This window comes from Bicyclus anynana, chromosome 21 (genome assembly GCF_947172395.1).
Source record: "Bicyclus anynana chromosome 21, ilBicAnyn1.1, whole genome shotgun sequence".
NCBI lineage: Eukaryota > Metazoa > Arthropoda > Insecta > Lepidoptera > Nymphalidae > Bicyclus > Bicyclus anynana.
The window spans coordinates 12,004,565-12,016,695 of NC_069103.1; the positions used below are offsets into that span (position 1 = coordinate 12,004,565).

Here is a 12,131-nt window from a genome sequence, read left to right on the forward strand (position 1 = left end):
GTTGTGTTTGCTTCAAGTAGGCACAATTACGTGAGGATGAGAGGAAGCTATTTTAATATATGTTAGGTTAAATAATTGTGCTAGTTTAGCAAACCAATAAAAAAAAATAGGTACTTATTATGAAACAATATATATGTTTGTTTCTTTATTTACAGCAACACTCAAAACTCCAGTGCAGTCACAGCCTATATGACTCTAGAACGTTTTGTACAAGTCTACTCAATGATGTTAGAAGAAAAAAGAGATAGATAGGTTATAGCGGACTGCAAGTGACACGTTATAACTATGCTAATTAGCAAACCTGAGCTCAGTCGCCGTACTGTCATCGCGCCGTTGACAATGCCGCTGTAACATTTTTTGTGTGCCAGTTGTAAATGCAGAATGTGGTTTATTACCTATTTATCTCTTTTTTCTTCTAACATCATTGAGATAAAATCAGCGTCAAAGAGATGAAAACCTGGTGCTTGAACTCGCCGTGTAAGTGCTACCACCATGCTTAGAAAAATCTATTTTTGATCCAATACCTGAATTTTTAACCGATTTCAAAAAAAGGTGGAGGTTCACAATTCGACGTATGTTTTTTTACAATGTTTGTTACCTCATAACTTCGTCATTTGTTAACCAATTTTGAAAATTCTTTTTTTGTTTTAAAGAGTATACTTCTAGATTGGTCTCATTTAATTTTCATGAAAATCGGTTCAGTAGTTTTGTGTTAAAATCAAAATAACTGAAATACGTCCTTAATGTTGGTTTCATTTTTGTTAAAAATATATTATCTTAAAGAAATATTTGCTAATCCATAAAGATAACGTACTTTTAGTGTTAATATTTCTACGTTCAGATATATGGCTACATAACATTTAGAATTTACAACTTCGAACTAAAACTCAGATGCTTTAAAATATGGCTTTACGATTTTCGCTTGCTCGTAAAATGGGCATCAATATCCACTGGTGACTCAAACGTGTGACATCATTAAAAATTCTTGTGATATTTTCAAAATTTCAGTGGTAGGGGGAAGATTTTACAGCAAGATTTTTACTTTAAAAAAAACTACCCACTAATAAACTTGATTTATAAACTTTATATTTAAACTAAATGCCCTACACCTTACCTTATTTTTTAAAAAATGCGTGATTGATTTCATCTTTTATTCCTAAATATACGTAGTTTTTTTTTTCATGTTGGAACGCGCTTACCTAGAAGATGCCTATTCACTCTTGTTTTGAAGGTATTTAAATTATAAGTAGTGGCGACTTTGTTGTAAAAAAATATTTATTTTATAAGAACATTGTTGGTCAACTAGTGGTTGAGTTAATCTAGCTTGTCAATAGGAATGCACGGTGAGAATAATCATCATCATATCAGCCGATGGACGTCCGCTACAGAACATAGGCCTTTTGTAGGGACTTCCAAACATCACGATACTGAGGCGCCTGCAACTAGCGAATACCTGCGAATCGCTTATGTCGTCAGCCCACCTGGTCAGGTCGCCTTCCCAGCACCTTTGGACCCTAACGTCCATCAGCTTTTTTAACTAAATGACGATGAAAAAAAAATATTTCTATCTCTATTTATCTTTGCCTATGATGTTACGATTTAATCGTGTTGCAGAAACAAATGAATTCATACGTCCATACATTCTCCTCAAAATTGGTTAAAAAAACCTTAAAAATCCTCAAAAATTAACCAACATTATGGACATATAAATCACAATTTAGTATACAAACAGAAACAGATAACTTTCCGTTCATTATCTTTTTACAGCTACATCGGTACTTTAGTTTTCCAGATCGCTCAGGATCGATAAAAAAAATCAGGATTTTTACTCTCTTTTTATATCAATCAGTTTTATACTTCGCCATAAAACCATTTATTTTACGAACCTTTTTAACGACTTCATACGGGTCACGATGACATCTGTAAACAATAAAAATATTTTTAATATCTTGTAAATAAAATATATAAGAAATGTTACAAAAAAATATTTAATTTCAAAGTGACTATTTAGCATAATTTTACGACAAATGCATCGATTTCATAACTGTCTTAAAAGTTCGTTATCAAACCATACTCGGCACACTGCTGAGATCGAGTCTCCTTTCAAAATAAGAGGGGTTAGGTCAATAGTCCACCACGGTGGCCCAATGCGGATTAGCAGACTTCAGACACGCAGAGAATTAAGAAAATTCCCTGGTATGCAGTTTTCCTCAGGATGTTTTTATTCACCGTTTGAGACCGTGATATTTAATTTCTTAAAATGCACACAACTTAAAAGTCGGATTGGAACCCATACCCTCCGGAATCGGAGGCAGAGGTCATATCCACTGGGCTATCACAGCTCTAGTCTCAAAAGTTACGTAAGATCTAATTAGAAAACAGAGGTCCTAGTGGCAGTTTGATACTGTTACTATCGCGTTAACGTAAACGCGAATTTCTAAGGAATTGAAACAGCGCCATCTCGTGGCACTACTGCACAACTGTTTCAATACCATATAAATTTGCGTTTACGTCAACGCGATAGTAACAGTATGAAATATTAAAAACTCCCACTAGGCACACTGATCAAAATTAACGCTTGATTGCAGCGTCGTCAATAATAATTATAAATCTTATAATCGGCGTTAACCAATTGATGATGCTGAGTCGATGATTTTCACTGTATAATTCAATAGTGATTTCTTAATCTAAGAAACCCCATTATTTTAATGTTCACACCCGAAAGCGTAGAGAATTTAAAAACGGATTTATTTTCTAAAATGCCAGATGGTTTTTTTTTTATCATGAAAGTCATTACCAATCGCTCCAAAAACGCTCTCTCTAATTCCAATTTCAATCCCTTCGCACGTTATTTCTCATACCTGGAAGACGCAAACGCATCGTTCAATATCTAATAGTGTAAGAGACGGCTGTTATATTGTACAACCTATTCTGGGAAGTAAATTTGGCTTTGTTGAAGTTGCTATATTAACGTAATAGCTATCACAAACAAATTAAGAAAGAAAGAAAGATTTACAATTCAGATGCTTTTCGTTTAATACTTGAAAAGTATAATTAAAACTAAAACAATAATATAATTTAACTAAATTAACTACCTAAACCTATTATAGAAAATAATAAAAAAATATATAAATAGTGTCGTATAAGTAGGTTTAACTAATTCTAAACAAATTAGTTAAACAAATAAGTTAAAACTACTATATGTATTTTCAAAACTGTAGTTAAGTTTGCCATGTTTGCCTTTTTTCTGTGGCCATACCATAAAACGCAAGATGTTTTTAGGGTTCCGAACGTACCCTTAAATATTATCACTCGTGCACATTTTATTTTAATAGTATCTTCCCTACCAACTACGATTTTAAAGTTTAAATTACAACATGAGAGTTTTATCTCAGTGTCTCTTAGCGTATAAAATCGTTTGTCTCTATCAACATCCTTATCATTGTATAGCCATCCTTGTTGCTCCTAGAACCTTATGCGGCCAGTTTGAGCAAACACGGGTTCAGAATTAAGCAATTATGGTTAATTTCGAATCTCCCCATGGCCAGTCGTGTCGGCGGAGGACTGTGTTATTTTGTATCGTAATTTGTGAGAAGGCATCCGCTTGAGCAGCTGTAAATTACACACTGTACAGATGATATTTTAAGTAGAATATAAGGTTTTAAGTAGTGTAGAAACTTTTATGTCTATACTATAAGATACTAAGACTCTCTTTGACGCTGGGCGAATGAAATACAAGAGTGGTACTGTTTTGTACATAGTAGAAAGGACATGTCACAATATGGGCACATGTTTACTCTGATATGGGCCTTTATCTGTACTCTATACTAATATATAAAGCTGAAGAGTTTGTTTGATTGAACGCGCTAATCTCAGGAACTACTGGTCCGATTTGTAAAATTATTTCAGTGTTAGATAGCCCATTTATCGAGGAAGGCTATAGGCTATATATTATCCTCGTTTTCATACAGGAACGGGAACCACGCCGGGAAAACCGCGCGGCGTAATCTAGTTATTTATAATTAATAAGCGGGTTGATAGTATTTTTCATGGATAGAAGACACAAATTGTTGCATAAAAAACAATTTTCAGAATTTTTGGAAACAGTATTAATTAAATAAATATTTTTTTTTCATTTCGCTCCCTTGTCTACAAATTAAACATAGACAATACAATAAAAGTGTTCAAAACAGCCAATAAAAACTGGAATTGAATTCATATCCGGTGTAAGTTGTCAATGTCGAGTAATATTGTCAAATGTCAATATGACACAAGTCAAAAAGAAACATTAAATCGTAGACAGAGAAGCATGAAACAAAACAATTCCTTAAATTGCTTTTAAAACGCTCTATACGACCGCGACTATGCGAATACCACAGACAATCATGTCAAGGTGTAGGCGTCAAATTAACGTTATTCAAGAAAAACAAAAAGTTATAGACGGCTAAATACTAGTTATCATAAATTGAAGCAGTAAATATTTTAATAAGCATAGACAACATGCACGTTTTTTCACTACTTCAAACGCCACTCGTATCAAATTACCTAATAACATATTCGGGACACTAGTAAATAAACATTCATATATTCACTTCACTTAACTTTATTATACAGATCATTATTCTAAACACCGATCGCGGTCGATCCGATATGATCCGATTTAAAGGCAATCATTTCTTCAATACGTCACATCGAATTATATTTAAAATGTTGTCTATGCTCTTGAAAAAATTGTATTATGGTCGATGGACTTAAATTCTGTATTTTAATTTAGAAAAGCATTTTTACATTATACGATGCGGTATCACTTATATCTACAATGGCTATAATTTGCTTAAGCGGAACATTATGTTATTAATAAATATCTAATAATTAAATAATTGAGTTGTATTGTATTTAAAACAGATTTAAATAATTATGTTCTTTTTTGTGTCATAAGCATTTTGTACCATCAAGCTTGATTAAGAGTTAATATTAAAACAATGATATTTTATTATTAATCAAAAAAGAACATTTGGATTTTTTCCAAATTTTTTGATTCAATTTAATTATTCAAAAATTAATAATATGAGATTCAAGTCATTCTTTAACAATGTTTGAGACTTTTATTTGTCATCACCAAAGTATGAAATTAAAATGTGAGTCAAAAAGACTCACTTGCAAAAAATGTGCACATCAACTATTAGAGAATCTCTAATATTGTTGAAAATTAAACTTTATATTGTTTGAAAATCCACGAGAAAAACAATAATATCTTAAAAAATAATTAACAATTAAATTTTGGGAATATCTTTTTGAATTTTCAACTTTGTAATAAATCGATCGGATCGTACTACCGTATCGGATTCTGTAAAAAGGCTTTAACTACAACGTGATTAATATTCTCATGCCAGAGTGACACTCTACGTCAGCGAACGGTAATATGATTGGACGTTTTCATATAAATTACCACACCGGGCGGGGCCTATTGGTATAATTAAAAAACATAGATTATTATCGCCTTACCGGCCAGCCAGGTTTCCGGTGCGTAATTGTTAATATGGTCGACTCTTCGACTATTTTAATGAATATTATTTTCTTTCAAAGCATTTCTTGAATAGTTAATAGGCCGGCCTGTTGTTTTTATTATTAATAATTATATTAATGATCTTTTAATTGGACGAAAATATTGTGGAATTTATGTCTCGTCGTTGTTTTTGAAGTTTTCTAATTTTAATAATAAGGAAACGGCAGTCAAAACATTTTTTATAATTAGGATTGAGAAATATGAATAATTTAATTTTTAATTTTACTAATAATTTTGGTTGCAGCACGAATTAAACGTAAAATATACTTGATCACGTAATCGATAACTATACGATGGAACTAACAGTAGCGCTATTCTGTAATGATGATAATTAACTCTGATTTGTCTCTATCAGTCTCTATCTAATCGAAACTTGTTTTTTTGTTCATAAAATTAACCAAAATTCCCATTCCCCTCCAACTAGTCGGGAAAGACTGTATTAGGAGTGGGTACGACAATAGACCAACGGGGCGGGGATCGAACCACCACCCCTCAGTGATGAGTCCGCACGTTCTTACCGTTGAGCTATTGAGGCTATACTTTAGATATCGTAATTTACAATTACTTAATCGTAATTCACTATGTCAAATTATTGAAACATCGATAAATTATAATTACGCTGTACAATTATTGACTCCGTTGCATTGATATCGAATACGTGATAAAGTTGACGACAGTAGAAACTCTGAAACTGTTAAAAGTTTGAAACTGATGGAAATGTGGAAAAAAGCTTTTGAATGCTTGCTCTTTATTTGTTGGTCATGTAAAAAAAATATTTGAATTGAAAGAAAGTTTCTTAATGTGCTAAGCTTGCCGCGGTTTTTGTAACACATCGTAATATTGGATCAAGCTAAAGTATACAATGTTTTAAAGTACTGAATTAGCCATTACTAGTGGACGGTGGGAAAATCATTAATTACAATACATTTGAACACCTTTAAGGCAAGCCACTCTTGCCTGAAAGGTGTAAATAGAATAGAATAGAAGAATAGAATATATCTTTATTTGTCCACACACGAGTAATAAAATAAAATAAAATAAACAAACAGAACATACAAATATCTGGTCGTGGACAAAACAGGTATCCACCTCAGCACGATGCCACAGCGAGCTGAGGCGCTGGTTTTCAGGTGAAACCTTGTGAGTTCACGGACGTGTCTACGTGACGTGTCTTAACTTAAAACTTGTACATGAATACAAAGTAAAATAAAATAATGAAACAAAAACGAACAGAGTAATAAAATAACAAAATTAACATTTATGAGAAACTAAATTAACAAGGAAAATCAAACAATAATTAATACGAGCCAACCTGTAAAGTAAACGATCTGCCACCACCATAGTGTTCTAGTAAGGAGAAAAGGAATTAGTACTAGGGGTTATTTGTTTGCTGATCCAATAATAAAAGAGCTTTATATTTAGTCTTAAATAACCCAATAGTACGTATATCTCGCATTGGTGGAGGTAAGTCATTCCAACACTTAGTGGCGGCAAACTTGAAACTACCACGAAACACAGCGCTTTTGTGATGAGGCATCGATAAAACTATAGAGGTGTTTCGTAATCGACCTGTTGTCCGGTTTTCTATCCACCTCAATTTATTTACAAGGTACTCTGGGACACCGTTCTTTATCACACCAAATAGCAAAGTAGCAAAATGCAGTTTTCGTAAATGTAAATAGGTATCATCTGCAATACCAGAAAGTCACAGATATGTCTGATACGGCTGATATGTATTATATGTGATACGGTGACACTCATTAAAGTGATACATGATTTAAATATATTCGGCAGAACTCGAAACATAATCCTGTATTAATGTATTCACTCAGCAATTAGTGCTAGTAAACTTAGGCGCAAGTAATGTGGGTAACACAATACCCACACGTCACAACAATGTTATCACGTCTTGATGAATTACGTCGGTGAAGCGATATCGGGTTCAATGTGACGTGTGTATTGCCCCGCATTAATGTATTTAGTGTTAGATTAAAATAATTCAATGTAGTTTACTCATAATCATCATCAGTAGGTGTATTTTTAACCACTATCGCACCTGCGGGCCTATTCACTAAGTGATCTATAATAATAACCCATCAAAATATCTGAGAGAATGTCATCTACTTTTTATATGATATTCACGAAGGGTTGTCATTGTCAGTAGGCAGTGGATGACATTTGTTACATAGAATATTTTTTTTTTTATTTCGTATATATGTAATAAGTTATATTATGTCAACTAACATACGACATTAGTGTCTGAATATAGAATTTGCGCTTCCTATAATTAAACGCATCCTGTCTTAGGTTATAAACTTATATAAGCACTAGCTTACTGCGCGAGGTTTCACCCGCGTGGTTCCCGTTACCTTAGGAATGCGGCGATAAAATATAGCCTATAGCCTTCCTCGATAAATGGGCTATCTAACAATGAAAGAATTTTTTAAATCGGACCAGTAGTTCCTGAGATTAGCGCGTTCAATCAAACAAACAAACAAACTCTTCAGCTTTATAATATTAGTATAGATTCGAGCTGTGGGCATTGAATTGCATGTTTAAATGCTCATCCTTCGTGGAGAGGGACTAAAAGAAGATCTTAGGTTAAATATCTAAAGTCTCTATCAATATATATTTAGGTTAAATAACTAAAATCACCGACATAGTACGAGTTGCAAAGCTGAAGTGACATTGGGCGGGGCACATAGTTTGAAGAGCCGATGGACGTTGGGAACCAAAGGTGCTCAAATGGCGACCGCGCACTAGAAAGCGCAGTATTGGTCGACCAGGTGGACTGATGACATCATGAGTTGCAGGGATTCGCTGGATGCAGGTGGCTCAGGATCATTATGTCTGGAAGTCATAAAGGCCTATGTCCTGCAGTGGACGTCCATCGGCTGATACGATGATAATGATGATGATCTTGTATGTTCTTACAGACATAGGTTAATAATCGTATTTTCCTATCTTCAGGTCATTTAAAACTCTTCTAACAAAGAAAAAGTTAAAATTTTTCAATCCGAAGCCGATCCAGGATCTATAAATATCCATGTCCTTAAACCACTTGATCAACGAGGCAGTTCTTGTGTGGAATAACTAAAAACTACACACGGACCGCTTCAACCGAAACCGCAAGCAAACTTTAGCCTTGCGCCAAAGTTTCAAACTGCTCCATAAAATTTTCATATACTACCACTCTGTTAACCTTAACAGCACTAGAATATTCATCGCTTTAACTATTTAGGGGCTGTACTTAGCTACACAGAGATCCAATAAAGCATCTAATACACCTCTCAGAATTTGCATCTCAAACGATACCTCAGGATCTCGATACTGGGGTGACGATGGAGACAATTTCGGGGCTTATATTAAACTGTTCAAGGTGTTAATAAAAGCAGTAGATTAAAACATAGTAAGATGTTACAATTAAAATACAAGTAGGAGTAGAGAGTAAACATAGTCAATTTATTCACGTTTGCGGTGAAGCAATCAGAATTAGTAATCAAACTTAAAAGAGGTGGTAACTGTGTGGAAAAAGTAGATCATAATGACAAAGTGGATCATAATGACAATGTAAATTAAACATGGTTATAAACATATATATGGGAAAGTTTTATTATATAAATACCTAAGTATGCAAGAGAAAATAAGACTGGACTCCACAAATTTTGCAAGGTGACAGACATGCTTAGACTAAATTCAAAATTCATAATTCAAAATTCATTTATTTCTATTAAACTTAGTTTACAAACACTTCTGAAACGACACAGCACTTTACTTACTACTGCATTTTTTTTCAAAATTGTAGAAATATACAATATGTAATGAGAATAATATGAACGTTAGTTTCATACCTAACATAAGCTTATATACTCGTATACCTAAATTTACATATACTTCGTAGTAGGTATTTACCCATGTGGTAGGTACAATATTTCGTTGGCCTCTCTAGTTCCACGTATAATAATCTCGTAAAAATGTTCAAAAACGTGAAAATTCGTATAAAATATTAGTAGTATTATAGTACGATCTCAAATGACCCACATTCAAATATTTGATGTACGAATGTCTCTTTTGTTGGAACACTTTGTTATTCTTTTGAATTATAACGACTTTGAAGACGAGGACGGAGTTCTGAAGGAATTTTATAGTGGTCTTATATTCTTTGGTTTTATTTGTCGTGGTTTTGGAGGGCTTTTGTTTAAATGTAATAGCGTTGAAGACGTTTTTATGTTTGGATATATTTTTATAACATTCGGATTCTTGATGCAGGAAATTATTTGTCTAAAAGAGCTTGATTGCCACAAATTTCTATTTAAGATAATAAAACCTCACTTATTAGTTTTAAAGGAACGTGTGATCTGTATATTTTCAAATACAATGACGAAGAGAGAAAGCTGGCAAAAGATAGGACATAATGTAAGCAATATGAATTTATAAAATGTTAAGCAAGTAGATGTAACCTAATGTAAACAAACGTCTATAACAGAGAAACACATTACAGGACTTGATAGAAAGACGTCGTACAAGGCACTACCCTGTGTCATTTAACCTAACGTATATATGATAAACCTTATCTGTCTGTATTTACAACTTTTTATGAATGAACATAGTAATACCTACTACATAGCGGCAAAATAAGAATTACAATAGTTCTTCCTCACGTTAATCCATAAACTAGTAGGAGATTGTTATCCAATTAATAACTGAATGTAAATGAATTCACGATTACGAAGAGAAGGGCGTAGTCAAATACTCATAGAAGCTCATAGATATCAAAAGAGCCAAACGTAATTATCATATTTGTAAAAAAATAACTATTCCACATACATGTACCGACTACTGAGTCCAATGAAACGTTACATACAAATATTATCCATTTGAAATGTAGATTTGGTATGAAATTTTCATCTGCCCCAAATACGGTGCTTAGAATGTAAATTGTCATAATAATAGCTTGTTGCATGGGAAATGGTTGCCATTAATGATTTACATTCGACGTTCGCTTGTGTATGGCGTTCATTTACCTCCATTTGGCTTTATAATTTGTTAAAGTGATGGATAATTTCACTGAAAGTGTCATAACCAACACCATGTGTATGCTTAGAAGTTATTCGATCTCGTACTCAGACCAATTATAGAAGGACCTGTATCGTACTCATAGTCACGAACAAAATTGTCTGTCATTTTCTTAAGAAAACGAGCTTAGATTTAGTATATATCTTATACTAAAATTGAAGTATTTGCCCGTTTTTAACACAATTCAATTACACAAAAAGGTATTTTTACGGAGCTCTTTAACCGACGAATACGATTACAACTATTTAACATCGATACTATATAGACTGTTTTTATAATCGCATTAGATCGTTGATCATATACTTTGATAGAAAAGTAACGTCTAGCGAGGCAGGTCCTATACAATAATTGGTCTGAGATCTCGTACCTTCTTTTTGGATTTATCATAGCACTGCAAGTGTTTTGTGGATTTCATGCCTATATAATTGATCTTCCTTAAATTGTCGTTTCGCGTCATCTTTACTCATGTCTAAGATCTTGAAAACCCTTTCAAGATATTCTTCTCTTGACATTGGCATATTTTTTTTTAATTTTGAAAGCCAAATTTTAATTTAGTTATACACCCATTGCTTATAGGTTCTGTAGAGGTTGGATAAATTGTCATTAAATGTTAGGATAAACAATAACATTGGCTCAGGCTAGTTATTATTAATATAAGAAAATGTAACAATGCTTTGAGTTTAATCCATTAATAATACTCATAGCTCCGTAAATTCCATTATTATCGTCCATTGAACCAATGCTAATGCACGTATAATTACAACGGATGGAACCATAACACACGTAGCAGTTTAATATCCAATAACAAATAAAGCACTTACAATGCATATAATTCACGAACACGCTCATGTTTATTGCGCCATGCAAATTGCAGCAAGTGATTTTATAATTACTGCAACATACTTGTTTTTAGCCAAATTATATGCAAATTAATGGCGAAACGAGATAATATTTGCACACCGCAATTCAAATGTAGATATTGCAGATATAGGCCAGGACCGGGGAGCATTTTTACGATTGATTACTATCAAGTTAATTTTGAAAAGGAGCTTCTACTTTTACAAAAATTCTCGAGCCTAGGAATGAGATAACGTACCACCCAATTTGTAGGACCATGTATGTGGCTGTTAAGTTGCTTATCTATTAAAAATTAAGCAGCAGAAAAAAAGAAATAAACAAAAATAGTTTTTGTGACGTTTTTAGCATTAGGCATTTTTTTATTAATCATGCTTATTATTGTAATGATTATATATTTTTTTATAATTATTATCATTTGACAGATTGTAAATTTTCAAGATTTAATTTAATTTTATATTTTCATGTGATTATTTGCTATTCAATTTTTTTTTTGTCTTAAATATAAATTGTTGTATGATTGTTATGGTGGAATACATTTGAATATACCACCACCACCACCAGTAAGTCACTGATCATTGGCAATGTAAAGAGAGCTGATGGACGTTGAGGTCCCAAGGTGCTGGATTGGCGA

General features: G+C 33.0%; 1 protein-coding gene across 7 annotated transcripts in view; it reads right to left on the bottom strand.

Annotated features, from left to right (window-relative positions):
• The window catches only part of LOC112054260 (uncharacterized), a 254,519-nt gene that overhangs the window by 125,294 nt on the left and 117,094 nt on the right, over nt 1-12,131 (bottom strand). For all 7 annotated transcript variants that reach the window (XM_024094010.2, XM_024093988.2, XM_024093981.2 and 4 more), the window contains one exon: nt 1,887-1,920. The gene's annotated coding sequence lies outside the window, so the exon portion shown is untranslated. The remainder of the gene's footprint in view (nt 1-1,886; nt 1,921-12,131) is intronic.